Here is an 18,207-nt window from a genome sequence, read left to right as displayed (position 1 = left end):
CTCTTAGTTTATTTTTTGCTGCTCCCCCCAAAACCCAAAAGAATCCCCCAAAATAACTTTCTTAAAACAAAAGGGCTAGAGTTGTTGTACTTTCTTAGGAGATTGCAGGGAGGGTTGCCACAAAGTATTTAAGTCAGGGAGGAAAATGTAGCAATTATCTTATTAATAGCAGTGTCTGGAGAAACCAGCCTCCAGATAACCCATGAGCCATGGTTCACATATCAGGACCTGCTATTCTGCCACGGGGAGGCCAACTTTTCTAATCCGAGCAGGTCAGGTTCTAATGAAGGGCCAACATCTTGATTCTCCATGGATTTCAGGCCCTTGGGTGATAACAGCAGAGAGGGCTATTTTGTGGCCAAGGATGGAAACGTCCAGACATGGAAGGCACAGTCCTATTAAGCAGCACTATCCCTGGGAACCCTTGCCTCCTTAACACTTGATTAAAGAAATACCATTTAAGACAACTTATGTCCCCTTATGTCCCTTGTCCTATTGTATCTTAACATTCCTAGGACACCAATAAAACAAGATAAAAACAAAAATAAAAAATGAATAAAAAACCTTTCCTTTTCCTTACTACATACATTAAAGTTTAGCTGACAACCCAAGCTCAAAAAGACTTCATCTTTAAAAATAAAGCAAGATTTGTCTACGTGAAATTGTGACATAGTAAAAAATAGGTATTTGGTCTTTATCCCTGGTTTTTGGCACAGAGCTCCTAAAACCCTTGGAATTTCCCAACATGGTTGATAGGGACATCTTCTGTTGTTCATAACAAAGCCTTTCAACCATACTTGACTTTGTCTAATAAGGGAACTCTCGGAGGAAGATGGAGGCTGGTTGCCAGGGGAACCAACCTATGGTTAGAGGGTTAGGATTTTCAACCCCACTCCCTGGCCTCCGGGGAATAGAGAGGGGCTAAAGATTGAGCTAATTACCAATGGCCAATGATTTAAATAATCATGCCAAGGTAATGGAACCTCCACAAACCCCTAAACAACAGGGTAAAGAAAGTCTCTGGGTTGGTGAACACATCTAGGTGCTGGGAGGGCTGTGCACCCAGAGAGAGCATGGAAGTCTCTTCCCCATTCTCCGCAGTACCCTGCCTTATGCAGCTCTTCCATTTGGCTCTTCCTGAGTTGTATCCTTTATAATAAACCCAATAATAGTGAGTAGAGTGTTTTCCTGAGTTCTGTGAGCTGTTCTAACAAATTATGGAACCCGAGAAGGGTGTCATGGGAACCCTTCATTTACAGGCAGTTAGTTGGTCAAGTCCCAGAGGCCCAGACTTGGGATTGGTGTCTGCAGTGAGGGGCAGTCTTGTGGTCCTGAGCCCTTGACCTGTGGAGTCTGTGCTGACTCGGATACTTAGTATCAGAATTGATTGGTGTGGAAAACCCAAGCAAACCAAATGTGGAAAACATTTGGTGTCAGAAGTATTGTGAGTATAAGAAACAAGCGTTTTCTTTTAGCCTAGATGTAGGTGATGCTTTTCCCCCGTCAGTGTCCGTATTAGGATATTTTTAGCTAGAGGGCACGGAAAGTCAATATAACATAACATATGTTTCCTGTATCAGGGAAGACCAGGGCTGCCTAGGCTTGAGGGTCACACTCAGTGACATCAGGAAGCTGCCTCCCTACCTTTCGAATCTGCTGCCCCCTGAGTTGCTTCATTCTCAAGCAGGTTCTCCACATGGTGGCAGAGTGGCTGCTGACACACCTGGGTGTACATCTTCCCAGTGATGAAGCTAGCAATCCACAGAGAGTGTCTCTTTTCTGATGATTCCAGCAAAGTGTCTGTGGGGAGAGGGGCTGCCTGCCTGTCTCCAGTGGGTGTTGGTCCCTGCAGTAATCGCTCTGGCCAGGGGCTTGGGTTTCTCTGGGGGACCAAGCTTGAGTCATGTTCCTTCCCCTCGGGCAGGGGAAGAGGTCAGCACCAAATTCATCTATCAGAAGGAGTTCCCCATGAGGGATTCTGTTACTAGAAGAAGGGGAGGGAAGGAAATTAGGAGGATAAAAATTATAATTACAACAACGCACCCTAGCCAACTTCCAGAAGAAGCAGGAAACACTGCCTTTATTTACTCAAGCCATCAGACTCACTGTTTCCTGCCTTCCAATATTTTCTTTGATGAGAAACAGGATCAAGAGGGTGCCCCTCGTCAGCATCTAAGTGACTTTTACATATCTATACCCAGGAGACATTCTTCATGATTTAGCTGAGCTTCAGTATTTATATTACCCATGTTTGGGGTCAATTAAACCCATTTGGGAACTAAAATGCAAATAGAGCAGCAAGCCCATAGGGCCGATGGCTGATATGTGGATATGTCACCACAAAAGAAGAAGCATCATGGGGTTTGCAGTGTCATCGCGCCTGGTAATTGAATGTTACTTTGTGTTTGAGCCGTTTCTGTTATTAAGAAACAGATACTCTTCAGATGAATTGCATGGAGAAGCAAAAATTGATTGTCAACAAGTCTGTGGCTTGGATGTTATTACTCAGAATAAATTGTAAGGGGAATATGGTCTTTATGAGGGTGTTGATATATTTTTAATAGAAACTCTCCATCCCTGATACAGTAGATTACAAATGTTTCCAAGGGAAAATGGTACTGTCGGTTTATCATATAAGGGCTTTCTGTTGGTTTTAGTAAATTGAGTTTCTTCAGTGCCAGGAAACTCTGATAGCATTTACTAGACAAGAGACACAAACACCCTCTCTAGCACTGAGACTTTAGGCCATTTACATACTATGCCCTCAATTTTAATTACTTGGAAAAGAGATGTGCAAGAGAAACCATTATTAGAACTCAGTCGTAGAGATGGAGAGGAAAAAATCATTCTCTTGAAACTTCTAGGTATATATTTTCGGTTATATATATATTTCAGATTATCTTCCATTGTAGGTTATTAGGAGATATTGAATATAGTTCCCTGTGCCATACAGTATAAACTCTTAGAGTGGTGACCTAGACATGACGTAGTTTGTGCTGACACAGTGGTCTTTGATCTTGTTCTCCCCCTTTCATTGGAAATTGGTTTAGACCCAGTAGCTGCACTGGGGCTTACAAAGTGTGGCCAGGCGGGCTGGAGGGCCATGAAGAAAGCAGAAGGAAGTCCGATGCTCCCAGGATGAAAGCAGTTAGCAGTTTATTTGCTCCAAAGAGCTCTGCTATGACACCGTTTATCCTGTGTGTGCCCCCCGCTGCCTGGAGGGAGTGGATCGGGAAGGTGTGTGCCCCCCGCTGCCTGGAGGGAGTGGATCGGGAAGGTGTGTGCCCCCCGCTGCCTGGAGGGAGTGGATCGGGAAGGTGTGTGCGCCCCGCTGCCTGGAGGGAGTGGATCGGGAAGGTGTGTGCCCCCCGCTGCCTGGAGGGAGTGGATCGGGAAGGTGTGTGCCCCCCCGCTGCCTGGAGGGAGTGCATCGGGAAGGTGTGTGCCCCCCGCTGCCTGGAGGGAGTGCATCGGGAAGGTGTGTGCCCCCCGCTGCCTGGAGGGAGTGGATCGGGAAGGTGTGTGCGCCCCGCTGCCTGGAGGGAGTGGATCGGGAAGGCGAAGTCCTATCAAGTCAGTGAGGGGCATCCAGCTCACCTTACTCCCCAGGGCTTGTCTGAACTGGAGCAATAGAAAAAGGCTGGTGTGATGAAGGGTTGGAGAAAGCCATTTGGAAATTGGGCAGCGTGGACACGGCTCTCTTGACCACCAGCTGACTTCCCTGGACGCTCACTGAGGGGGACAGAGGAGCTTCCAACTCGGAAACAACCACTGAAGCCACAAGGGCCTCTCTCCTGTTTGTGGGTACAGAGCCGTGAGTCACATCACGCACCCAGGCTGAATTAAATCTCACAACGTGGCGCCTGCCAGGCACGCTCGGAAACTCCACCTGCAATAGTCAGGTAGGGTCTCCCACACAGGCTTCTATGAAGGTGGTCAAGGGATGTGTTGAGAACAGCTAGCTCTGCCTTCTGGAGCAAGGTAGATAGATATAGATGGGTAGGCGTAGATATAAATATATAAATAATTTATGAGATAACATAATATTGTATTATATATGTAATATCTATAGTATCTTAATAGGTATGCAATACATATAGAGGTAATATGTATTATTATATTACATATATAATATATGCAATATGTAATATATTAATGTTATATATTACATGAATACAGACATAATACAATGTTAATAACACATCTATATCATCTATACTATATCATTTATGATCTATGTGGTTGCACATGTATTTATTTATTGAGACGCACAAAACCACACCGGGGGATGACTTCTGGGGAGACCAGCATTCAACCCACTGCAGCCCCTCTTCCTGCAGAGGTATTTCCTGATGAGGTGAATTTTACCTGCTTTATAAGTATTTTCCTTTACTCTAAAAGCAAATGTTTTCAATAATGTATCCTTCAGGGCGCTGGTTCTCAAACTGTGGCCCAGGACTAACAGCATGGGCCTCCCCTGGGATCTTGTTAGAAATGCAGTTTCCGGGACCCGCGCCTGCTGGATCAAGAAGGGATGCTGTGGCCCAGAAGCCTGTGTTCCAACAGGGCATCCTGGGTGTCTCAAGTTGGAGAACCTCTGCTGTGGAGCTAGGCGCCTTCACAGGGGACTCGCGCTTTCCTCCAGGATGGTGTTCCGGTGCCCTGTGCAGACTCACACTTTCCTGGTGCAGAAGGTTCAGCCCTGCCCTCCCCCTCCCCCTGTTCTAGGTGTGGAAGAGCTGTGAGCCCAGAGAAGCAGTGCTCTCAGCTTCTCAAGGACATTTTGGGAGGGTTGTGGGCTGCATTGTGCCCCACCAATCATATGTTGAACCATCACCTTAGAAAGTGACCTTATTTGGAGATAAAGTCATTGCAGATGTAGTTGGTTAAGAGGAGGTCCTACTGGAACAGGGTGGGTCCCCCATTCAGCATGACTGTTGTCCTATAAAAAGGGGAATTTGGACACAGACATACACCCAGAGAGAACACAATGTGAAGATGAAAGCAGAGATGGTATGCCAAAGATGGCCAGCAAACTCCCAGAAACTAGGAGAGAGGCTTCTTCACAGCCCTGGATAGGAACCAGCCCTGCTAACACCTCAACCTTGGACTTCCAGCCTCCAGAAGTGTGAGACAATAAATTTCTGTGTTTAAGCCACCCAGTTTGTGGTACTTTGTATGGGAGCCCAAGGAAACTAAAACAAGGAGCATTTAGGGTTAATTTTCTTTGGTGAGCTGGCCTGAGTTCTGAACAATTAACTTCAAAAGAACTTTCTGAGCTCAACCCATTTGTCAGCTGGGAACTGCCTTACAGCACAGCAAAATCTCTAAGTCATGTTGACAATTATTTGGGACACGCAGTTCTCAGTTCCTAAGAGTGTTCAAGATGATACTTTTAGTGAGTTTTAAGTGACTGTAGTATCTTAAAGCAGGTTGTCAAAAGAATAATATTTTAGGTTTTATAGCACTTTTGACCTTCTTCTTCTTTATCTTTATTTTCTTTTAGAATTGCCCTTTATAAATGTTTTTCCCTTAGGATTTTTCATTTGTTCAGAGCTACAAATCAATACAATTAGATACAAAAGTCTTGGCTGAATATAGAAGCAAATTACTGTATATGTTGCAGGAACATTTTGTGCAATTTTTCTCTTCCAATTAGTCCAATTAGTCAGTGACATCTAGGATTGGTCTTCTAGAAATAATTATGGGCCCAAAGTCCAGTTCTTAGCTTTAATGAGGGAGCTGGTCTTCCTGCACGAATTGATAAGTATGAGACGTTGTGGGTAATAATTCCAAGTGTTTATGCTCTTCTTTCACTTGTTCATTAATTTTTGTCAAATAAATTTAAGACTTAAAAAATTTTAAAGACATAACTTTTCATTGGTTATATGAAACTGCCAAAAAAAGTTTTTACATAGTACATTTTTCTACAATACCTTTCAATGTAAACTGTAAACACACACACACACACACACACACACACACACACACACAAATACATCTTTTAATTCTTAAATGGACAAGACTGGAAAAAGCCAACAGAAGAGTTATGATCTCTACAGTTGACACTTGTTCAGTATGGACCATACTCCCCAGAGTCTCCTGCTGAGAATGAGAATGTATTTCACAACCAGGAAAACTTGGAACTAAGAAATGATGATTATGCTCTTCTGCAACCTGATTGTTGGAGCTCAACTTAATGAGTGGAAAAGTAAAATGAAGCATCTTCATAGAAAAGAACTGCTTCAAAATGGTAAGTAGGTGTCCATCTCTTATCAGCCTGCAGGGGTCAGCTGAAATCACATTTTCTTTATTCTCAAATTGATATGACCTTAAACTTCCCCCTGCAGGTGCCTCACCCTTTCAATGATTCCTTGGGTATTTGGGGGGATTTCTGTGTATTTGGGTTTCATGTGTTCGGCTCTCTCATGACCTTCGTCTCCAGCCTCCTCTTCTTGTCACTACCCCACAGCCCCTGCTATCAATAGTCCTCATGGGGAGTCCCCTCTCGTGGACACAGCCTCCCCCTTTTGGTGAAGGCTAAAGGCCACTATTCTGGCCATAGGAGGGGACATTACTGACCCCCTTTTGCCTTTCTGTCTCCAAAATAAATCCAGTCCTTCCATTTAAGGTCCATTGCAGAGTTGAAATCAGGCTGCATCAGTAAGGTTCTACTGCAAGTCTACGGGTAACAGAAGGGAAGTACAACACCAAGAATAGTTTACGACTGTTATGAGGCATGGCCTTCAGAGGGAGTCACTCCACCTACCCATCATATCCACACATTCAAAGTCCAACCACTACAAGGTCAAAGAGAAGACAGTGGTCCCCTTCACCCAGACTGAGGTCTAAATTCGAAGTCTGCATTCCATGTTCCCATATCCTCCCTTTCCCAGGGGGATGGATTCTGGTAATCTACACTCACTCCAGGGGCAACTGCTCATCTCTCACCCTAGGAGCTCCCAGAATGATCCTGTCAGAAGAGGATAGTTCAATATCAGGATACCATCCAGGGTCCAGGAGAGTACATGCAAATAATACCAGCACACATGTTAACAGCCCAGCTTTTGTCTTGCCATGTCAAGTCTATTACCTTTTATAGCCCAAATTCCAGCATTAGGGGAAGATCCATGTCTTCCCGACTTTCCTGAAGCTCCAGGTTTCAAGTTGGGTGTTCAGTGAGTTATTGAGAAGGATGAACATCTATCTTCAACAAGCCTTAGCTTATTCACACCAAACCAAGGACCACTTCTTTCATCTCCTTCTCCCCACCCTCCAATAAAAAGTCAACAAAGACACAGTTCAAACTCAGTCATATGTAATCTGGTTTTGTATCAGGTCACGTCACAATTTTCTCCTAGAACAATGGGCAGGCACTCACTTTACATCTGTGGAACTGGGAGGCTACATTCAGAGACTTTCCCCAAACAAATGAGCCATCCCCAAGCTTCCACTTCTTGAGACAGTTCTGTAGCTCCAGGTATCTCAGAGACCAGTTTCAAATAGGGCATCTTCTTACACAAATATCAAGAGCTTAATTTCACAGGCTGTGTTGATCTTAACAAAAATCTTGTCAGGTAGGCGAAAGGTCAACTTTTACTTTCACAAAGCCTAATTGAAGAAGAGATCATCTGAAATTGTAGTCGGCAGGGCTGTATGTCAGGAATTTTAGAGTGGATGTTTCAATCTTGCATGATGCTATTCTCCATGATACCTCCCAGACATTTTACTGTTCAAAAGTCCTAAGTCCTGAATAGGGTGAGTAATATGCTGATTCTACATGTGGATACTCTTTTGTATTTCTTAGCAAAGCTGGTCTTTCTCCTAATTTTATATGTGTTGTACATACTTCCTAACCTGAGTTGTTGAACTTTTTTTAGGAGCACTCATGAGCCACTATGTCCATGATGGTAGCGGGATCAAGGGACTTCAGAGATGAGAGAGTCACGGTGCCCCTGACGGATCATGAAATGATGGGGAAGTAGGTTCACAAACAAATGGCCATGACACAGTATAAACACTGTAATGGTGAAATTTGTAAATGCAATGAGAACATAGCATACGGTGGAATTCTTCTTGGCTAAGGTTCAGTGAAAGCTAAAGGGAAGAAGTGTGGATTTTTTTTAAAATTAGGAAGATGAATATGTCTTCCTAATATATGTTAGCAGAGAAGGCTCTTCTAAACATGGAGAATATGAGCAAAGGCCTGGAAATATCTGAGAAGGAACAGATTGTCTGCTACAACTGGATTGGCAGGTAGAGAGAGAATAATGAAGTTAAGTCTGGAAAGACAAACTAGGGCCAATTTCGTGAAGGGTCTTGCCTGCCACCTTAAGGTGTTTTTGGCTTATTCTATAGGCAGTACAAATTCTCAGGTACTTATAAGCCAGTATGGCAGAGGGAGGCCAACAAAATAGGGTCTTCCTTTTCCAGGATGTGGAGATGTGGATGAGAAGGGGCTGCAGGAGGGGACACAGAAATGGTTCTCTCTGATGGAATAAAAGTGGAACTAATATTGAGTTTCTTTATCAAACGTTGGATGTGCTGTGCTAGGCTGAAAGCACTGGGGAGAGGGCTGGTTCGTGATGTAGATTTGGGAGTCATCAGCATATAAGTCATAGATAATGTATGTGTTGTTAAAAGTGGGCTGACAGAAAGTCAAGGAATAAGAGTATTTAAGAGGCAACTAGAGGAATGATATCCATGGCAGAAACCAAAAAGGATAGTCAGAGATGTAGGAAGAGTCGGTTCATTGGGATGTGATAAAATGGAAGGTAGTGGAGAGTTTCAACAAGGAGGAAGGGAATGAATGTAGAAGAGGTCTAGAAAATAGTAGCAGAAAGTCATTCATGGATTTGGCAATAAAGAGCCATAAGAAATTTCTTCCGAGGTGGAATGATTTTGGTGGGGAGGAGTGCAGCAGTTGAGAATAAAGGGGCAGGTGATTGTTGAGGTTCCAAATGGAAACAATCAGTCATGAATATTTATTAGTGTGAATGAATATGCATGCAAGGCTTCTTATGTCTATACTCATCAATTACTCATCAATTACTTGGAGCTAATTATGTGATCTTGGCAAAACAAATGTCCCTGTTCCCCTTTTAAAGTATCATTTACTAAACTAAAGTTTTAGTCTCTGGCAATAACCCTATCTCTGCTCACTAGCTAGGGTGTAGATAGTAATTTTTAGGGTTTGATGGTGGTGGTTTGGAGGGGGAAAAACCTCTTAAAATTGTGAAATTTTCACTCTCCCATCCTTTGAGAGTGAAAAATTCACACACAAGCTCTGAAGTAACCCAGTGTATTTGTTGCCTGGGGCCCCCATAACAAAATACCACAGACTAATGGCTTAAACAACTGAAACTCATTTTCTCACAGTTCTGAAGGCCAGAAGTCTGAAACCAAGGTGTTGGCAAGGTTGGTTCCTTCTGAGGGCTTGAGGGAGAATTTGTTCCTTGGCTTATAGATGGCTATTCTCTCCCTGTCTTCCCTCTACGCGCGTCTGTCTCTATGTTCAAATTCCCCTTTCTATAAGAATGTTAGCCATATTGGATGAGGGTCTTATTTAAAGTGACCTCATTTTAATTAATTACCTCTGTAAAGACCGTATCCCCAAATACAGTCACATTCCGAGGCACTGGGGGTTAGGACTTCAACATATGCATTCTCGGGGGACACAATTCAGCCCATTACACCCATTCTCTGCAATCATCTGTAAGTATCTGCGGGAGTTTTAGAAGCACTTGGAATCCCATCGCGACGTCAGTGTGTACTCTCGGGAAGTTATGGCTGCATCAGCGCAGCCGAAGTGTTGCCTAGTCAATCCTAAACCATCTAGTACGAAGAGAGGCTGTGTTAACAGAAGGCAGATTAGCAACATGAGGCCAGAGGATGAGAGCTGGAGAGCAGGACATTTCTGGGGCAGGAACTTCACTATCAGTGGGACAGGATGCCCTGTGTAGCAGACACATGTTTTGGTCTCTTTGAAAGGTTTGTCTGTATTTCTATGACTTCATGTCACAAACCATCAAATTATTCCACAATCTTCCCTTGTTGTCACTACACGCCCATCATACAACCTTTTTGTTTATAATTTGACTGTCCACGTTGGAATTTTCAAAGTGGAGAGACTGTGCTGACCTGAGGAAGTAAGTAACATGGTGAGTAAGGAGTTCTCTTGTTGTGAATTGAGAAACCGCCATTCTCACTTACGTACCAGCATCTCGAGGACAACTGATCTTCCTGGGAGACCTCTGGGTACCTGGCAGAGCCGAGGACGAAGCCACTTTGCCCAGCGCTGCTGTCCTGGGAGACTGAGTTCTAATTGGTCTTCTCAGGCAGCTTCTGAGGCTCTCTTCCCTGAAAATGCAACATTTGTCAATCTTTTTTGTGAAGGATCTTGTGGGAAGACTGAACCATTTGCTAAAATTAGATTTGTTCGTTATTGTTGGTTCTTTATTACCTATATTCTATCTGTGTCCTATTTCAAGTAACTGAAATGAGCAGATAACTTGGCAGTGTTAGATAGTGTTAGAATCCCATCACAACAGGATGGAATCCATCCCATAGTGTAGAAACACTGTGTTTCTACAGTCTTTTTGTGGTTTTGTTAATTTACGGTGGCATCTCGTTAAACCAAGACCTCTCCTAAGAAGTGACTTGTCATTTAAAAAATCATTGTTTTAGCCGCAGTGTGTGTCCGCGCACGTGTGTGTGTTTGTGTGTGTGTGTGAAGAGTGGCTGTTGCTGGCAGCATCCACGTGGCCTTTCTCTTCCTCCCCCAGAAGTGTCCACTGCAGGGATATCTTGCACTGAGTAAGCCCAGTTCCTATCACTCTCCATCAGACTTCCCTTCTCATTTGCCTTGAGGGGCTCTTGTGCCCTGAATGTAATTTTTTTGTTCCATAAGCCTGACTCATAAATCCACTCGGAGTTATTAATGATCTTATGACTTTGGCACCAGAGAGTGGCTGTATCTTTGACCTAAGACTCCATAGATATCTGCCCAAGAATGGAAAATGGGAATTACAGAGACGTGATATTTATATACTTTCCTTCACCCAAGATTTCAAGAACGAATAAGAAGGTGAAGACGTCCTGAAAGACGTCCAAAGAACAATGGACAGGAATCACTTAAAGAGAATAAAGAGGCTATTAAGATATCATTAATGAATAATTTGGAGGATTATGCGTATAAGATTGTCTTTGTCCAATGTATTAATACATTTTTGTATTTTTTGTATTAAAATACTTTTCAATTGTGTTAGGATTCTCCGGGATGTATGTATGTATGTTATATAATATATATAACGTATATAATACATAATAAAATATACTAATAATATAATATACTGATTATATAATATATAATATAATATATAAACTGGCAAGGCCAAAATCTGCAGCTAGAGACCCAGGAAAGATCCTATGTGCAGTTCAAGCCCAAAGGCTGTCCTGCTGCTGGAGAAGAGCTGATGCTACAGTTCAAGACTGAAGGCTGGCATAGCGCAGAGAGATCAGCTCAGTGCTTTGTGACCACCTAGAGGGGTGGGATAGGGAGGGTGGGAGGGAGGGAGATGCAAGAGGGAAGAGATATGGGGATATATGTATATGTATAACTGATTCACTTTGTTATAAAGCAGAAACTGACACACCATTGTAAAGCAATTATACTCTACTCTAATAAAGATGTTTAAAAAAAAAAAAAAAAGACTGAAGGCTGTCTGCTGAGAATTCCCTCTAGTTCTGAGGAGGTCAATCTTTTATTCAGTTAAGGCCTTCAACGGATTGGATGAACACATTATGGAGGGCAATCTGCTTTATTCATAGTCTGCCAACTTAAATGTAAATCTCATCCCAGAAACACCTCCACAGAAACATTCAGAATAATACTGGATCACATATCTGGGCACCGTGGCCCAGCCAAATTGATACATAAAGTTAACCATCACACCAATACTCTCTGAAAGCGTGAAAGCATTTTGATTGGAATTATGTTGGCAGCAGTTTTTTCACTTTTGATGGGATGGTTGACTGCATAAAAGGCAAAGAAGGGACAGTCACAGGAACCCATATTTAGGTGGGGTGGAATTGTGGGGAATTGTCCCCTTCAAGTTAGTCAGTGGAGGAGTGTGAATCTTGGAACCTGTTTGAGGGACTGCATTCAGTGTAAGTTCATGAGCCCTACACCACTGTGTTTGTGTCTGTCCAGCTTCAGGTAAGCCTGTAGAAAACTTTGGGTTGGATGAAAGGATGCTTATTGGAAAGAATGATCAGTTGAGTGATGATGTCATCTTATGTCAATTTGAACTTGAAAAAGAACATTGTTCTAGAATCTGTAACCTTCATCATTTTTATATGTAGCCTGAATAAAAATAGGCAGGTGTGATTATTACAAGTATTTGGTGTTATGAATCTTGATTGGGCAGTGGATAAGTAAGACAACTAACTAAGGAGCCAGGATATGTGGAGAGATTCAAATAAAGAACTGAATCTAAGTAGAAACTTGCAGGAGCACATTGTGATCCTATTCTTGGCTTCTTAAGCATTTCTGCAAACTGCAGGAAGATGGAGTTGTGGCTTAGTCATGTGGTATGTGTAAAAAAGAGGAGACTTGAGGTGAGCATGGATTCGATGAATTTGCCAAGGCCAACTGGATGCGCTGAAAAGCTTGAGCTGAGTTTGTTGCTTGTCAAGTCGGCATTGCCTACTGGGACAGGATACTCTGCTCACCAGAAAGTCACAAAACAATCAGCCACTCTGTTTAGTCATGACATACTTAAATAGCCTTGTTAAAAGGGGCTTCTTTCTACATAATAATGGTTAGAAGGTAGGGTGATCAGTGAGATTATTTCCCAATGCTTTTCCTTGTTGCTGTCACATTATTTAGAAAACCAGCACTCAGAATTTGTTTCCACAGTGGAAGCCGTTAGAGTACAAATCCATTTATGATGACAAATGTATCTCTATTAGTATATTTTAGCCTAAATCAATTATATAAGTGCTCCGTAGGACCTTTATTTTGCCCAATGTTTCATCAGCATCAAGGATTGAAGAAACTGTTTGATCTTTCCTTTGCTGAAACTCCTTTATAAGAGTGATGCGTTTACTAAAATTTACAGTGATGCTAACCTGATTACTCTGAGCCATTTTAAGAGGATTAGACTTTTCAGGGGAGGATGGATTCTATTCCCATGACTAATGTTTTGGCCAATATAGTACAATGTTTTTCGATTATGAAAATTGGCTAGTAACCATTTCAGTACGCTCCATCCCTTTCTGCTTATGACAAGCAGTACGAAAATGTTTCTGTTGGAACTTGGTTATAGATTAGCTTCATATCCCTGAATTAATCACCGTGGAGCAGGGCAACCTGCCATGTTGCAGGAGGGACCTGGGGTAAAGATCTTTGGCTGTTGACAATTGCGGGCGACTCATTATGTGCAAGTGTTTCCCATTATTTAATCAAGGTTGACTACAGAAAATGGAGTGGAGTGGTGGTGGTAATCATCATCTCAGAGCGATCTATTCTTTGCCGGGATAGAATTATGTCTCCAGGTTGAGGTTTCCAAATGGATTTTGCTTAAAAGAAAATAGCTTACTTGTGTTACTGTCACTGTGCTAAAATTTACAATGGATATAAGCTTTAGGAAGGTGGTTAATTAAACAACTTTGTAAGTGTAAAGGGATATCTTACAGATTTGGTAACCATATTTTTGGATCCAAAGGCTCTTGGTCTGATAAAACTTGGGGATACTTTTGTACTAAAAAGAATCTGGAAATGTGGCTTAGTTACCAAAATAGCAGATTTTCTGAGAGACATTGAGAGTTTATGAAGAGAGGAGAATATTTGAAATTGGGATTGTATTAGTGAAACTAAACTCATGCTCTACCCTGATTCTCCCCCCACACCCCCTTGTCCCATAACTGGACTCTTTACCATTATTTATTAGTTCAAAGCACCACTGGGTAGCTCAAGTCAGGCATCATCCTTGACACTGGTCTCTTGTAGAGTTCCTTTATCCAACCAACTACTAAGTCCTATTGATTGTACTTCCTAAGAGCCAACTGCTTCTCTCCACCCCCACATTACCATCTTGGGTGAAGCCACAATCATATCTATGTAGACTATAAACACAGCAATCAGATTTTCCTCCCCAAGCCCTCCTACACTATTGGTGGGAATATAAATTGGTGCAGCCACTATGGAAAACAGTATGGAGGGTGCTCAAAAAACTCAAAATAGAGTTGTCATGTGATCCAGAAATCCCACTCTTGGGCATATATCCAGATAAAACTATAATTCAAAAAGATACATGCACCCCTATGTTCATAGCAGCATTATTCACAATAGCCAAGATATTGAAACAACCTAAATATCCATTGACAGATGAATGGATAAAGAAGTGGTACATATGTAGTATGGAATACTACTCGGCCATAAAAAAAGAATGAAATAATGTCATCTGCAGCAATATGGTTGGACCTAGAGATGGTCATACTAAGAGAAGTAAGTCAGAAAGAGAAAGATAGATACCACATGACATCACTTATATGTGGAATCTAAAATATGACGCAAATGAACTTATCTATGAAACAGAAACAGTCTCACAGACATAGAGAACAGACTTGTGGTTGCCAAGGGAGGGTGGGGGAGGGATGGATTGGGACCTTGGGGTTAGCAGTTGTAAGCTATTATATATAGAATGGATAAACAACAAGGTCATACTATATAGCACAGGGAACTATATTCACTATCCTGTAATAAACCACAATGGAAAAGAATATAAAAAAGAATGTATATATTTATATGTATAACTGAATCACTTTGCTGTACAGCAGAAATTAATGATTTACAACATTGTAAATCAACTATGCTTGAATAAAATTTTAAAAAAAGAAAAAATACTTGCCTCCGCAAATTCCTCTTAGCTCCCTTCAGCTCATTCTGTATGCTGCAGCAGAGTTATGTTTTTAAAACATAAACTTGATCATGTTGTCCCCTTCCTCTCTCATTCTCTGTGGCCCATGCAACGCTACATTCAGTTCCTTTGACCAAAGCTTCCCAACTCAGAGCTCACCTGCACATGTCCCCCACTTGGATCATCCCCTCCTGCTTCCACCTCCCCAACTTCTACCCCGCTGCCACCTACTCACGCTCCAGCTCTCACAACGACTGTAGGTGCCCAGTCTGGGTAGGGTGTCCATCTGGGTGGGCTGTCCCCGCCATCTGCTTACACAGCACCCAGTACTTTCCCCACCACTGCACCATGGTGATGAAATAGTTAACCGTTGTTTAGCTTCTTTCACCTGCTAACCTGTCAGCTCCCTGGGGCAGGCACTGTGTGTACTGTGTCTTCTCCAAGCTTCGCTTGGTGCCCACCATATTCCAGGGACTTGCTACATATTTGTTGAATAGAAAAATAAACGAGAATCTGAGATGTGTGGTCACTGTGCCGGGGGAGCTCTCATGTGAGCCTGAAAGGTCAGGAACCAAGAATATATATGGTGGGTGGCAACATAAAGAGAGGTAAATATTAGCCCAATGTGTTCCTTCTCCTTCATTATACCTCCTCTCTTTTGGTACATCTGTGCCATTCTGCAATCATCCCCTAAGGAGTAGAGAAAGGCAGGTGGGTCTCCTTCTGGCTTGTGGGTTGTGAAAACTGAGTGTGGTATCATAAAGAATAGATCTGGTCCTTGTTCCCAGTTTCTAGCGCAGAACTTTAAAATCTTTGGGGTTCCCTGAGTGATAGGAGTGTCTTTTGTTATTTGTAATGAGTCCTTTCAACCACACCTGAGTCTATGCTAATGAGGTGATTCAAGGTGGGCCCTTAGATATGAGAGAGGGGCTGGTCATGTGGCCAATGACATAATAAGACCTCAATAAAGTTGGAAGATCTTTCTGTTTGGTGAACACATTGATGTGCCAGGAAGGTGATGTGTCCTGACTCCATGGGGACAGGGCTTGGGAGCTCTACGTCTGGGACCCTCCCAGAACTTGCCTTATGCATTTCTTACATCCAGCTGTTCCTGAGTTACGTCCTTTATCATAAAACTGTGATAGTAAGTGCAGAGAGTTTATGACTTGTTCTAGTGAATTATCAAAACCGAGGGGGTCATGGGGAAACCCTGAATTTATAGCCACTGGTCAGAAGTGCAGCTGGCCCTCAAGACCTCTGGCCTTGGGGTGGTCTTGTGGAGGACTTTGTCCTTAACTAGCAGGGTCTGCTCCAACTCTGAGGACTTAGTGTCAGAATTGAATGGAGTCACAGGACACCAGGGGGTATCAGAGAATTAGTGTCAGGTCAGTGAGGGAGAAGCTTCAGGACACCAATGCCAGCAGAGTTTCCATCCTTTAAGACCAGAACGACTGCCCTGGGGAAGCAATGGGGCACAGATGTGGGTGGACCCCTGAAAAGGGAGTCCCAGGGTCCTGCCTTCCTGCAAGTGCCATCAAAGGCAGAAACCTCAGATGGTTTTGTGTGGTATGAGAGCAGAGAGGCCCTGTGCCCCCAGAGAGCAAGACCCCAGAGTGGAATCAACTGTCCCTTGGGACCCTGGTGAAATTCCTTGGGTTTTAATGTAGGCAGCAGTAGTTGACTGAACCTGACCTGCAAAGGGGCATAGAAGCAGCAGGAAAAGCGCCAGCATGCCAGCAAGGGGGCTGGTCAGATCAGGAGGGGCTTCCAGGAACTGGGAGGGGTTGTGGGTTCCAGGAGCTGTGTGCTCAAGTGCGAATGTCACGTAAACCCTAAATCTCCTAGAGTTCTTTTGCTAAAATCTGTTAGTATTTATATAATTTTCATCAAAACCTCCCAAAATGGAATCACACTTACCTATGTATATTATTATTTTGCAATTGGAACTTTTACAGCAGGCAGAATAATCCACCCTCCCTCACCAAAGTTGACCATGTCCTAATCCCTGGAATTTATATGCTACCTTAAATGGTGAAAGGAACTTTGCAGAGGTGATTAAGGATTTTGAGACAGGTGATCATCTGGATAATCCACGTGAGCCCAATGGAATCACAAGGGTCCTTGTAAGAAGGAGGTAGCAGGATCAGAGTCAGAGAAAGCGACGTGATGACAGAAGCAGGGGTCAGAGAGAGATGTGAAGATGGAGTAAGGGACCATGTGCCAAGGAATGCAGGCAGCTTCTAGGAGCTGGACAAGGGAAAAAAAAATTCTCCTCTCCATCCTCTGGAAGGAACACAGCCCTGCTGACATCTTGATTTTAGCCCAGTGAGACCCAGTTTCACTTCTGACCTCCAGAACTGCAATATAATACATTTGTGTTGCCTTAAACCAATAAGTTTGTGATAAATTGTTACAGCAGGAATAGAAAACTAAAACTTTCACTTAAAATATGTAATAAACATTTCCATGTCCATAGACACATTCCTTTAGCCTCATTTTTAATGACCCCGGTGGTTTTCCATTATAAAGCTATATCATAATTTATTTATTGATCTATGGCTGGACATTTAAGTTGCGTTCAGATATTTTTTTTCTTCTTGCTATAGTAAACACCACTTTGATTAATATCCTTGATATATATCCTTCTGCACTTTTCTGATATTTCCTTAGGATCGATTTCTAGAAGTGCAGTTCTAGAAGTTTAAAGGTTTGTGACACACATTTGACATTTGATTTTGAGATATGGAGATGCTCCACGTAAATTTGTTGGTGACCAGGTGACTTCATCAGCCTGTCACTTTCATTTATGAAACCAGATCTGCTAAGAGAGAACATCCTTTCTTCTTCCCTTTCTTCTTCTTTACAAAGAGGAGAAAATGGAGATGCTAAAATAGTGCAGGGAGGAGGCTGATTTATATAATTGGTGGTCAGTGGGCATGTTCTTGTCTGGAGGAGGCCTCCTAGGTGACAGAGGTCAACATCTTGCAACAGAGCTGGGGTGAAAGAAGTTGAACCCATGAGTCCCCTGCACTTACATGTACCACTTTATTCTCCAAAGTGTTTGCCTCTGCGTGGCTGTGACTTTGCCCACCTGCAATGCTGTGGGCATGTGGTGATGACAGCAGAACGTCCTCACTGTGTAAGCCCAAGAGCTTTTGTTGCGCACATTAAACACATCTCTAAACTCTATTATTTGAAAATAAAGACACCACTGGAGTTAATTAGGGACAAAGGATTAACATGAAAAGTACGTTGCATTGAAAAAATGGTGATCAATCCAGAATTT

The sequence above is a fragment of the Balaenoptera musculus genome, chromosome 3 (genome assembly GCF_009873245.2).
Source record: "Balaenoptera musculus isolate JJ_BM4_2016_0621 chromosome 3, mBalMus1.pri.v3, whole genome shotgun sequence".
Taxonomy (NCBI): domain Eukaryota; kingdom Metazoa; phylum Chordata; class Mammalia; order Artiodactyla; family Balaenopteridae; genus Balaenoptera; species Balaenoptera musculus.
This window is presented reverse-complemented; position numbering follows the sequence as displayed.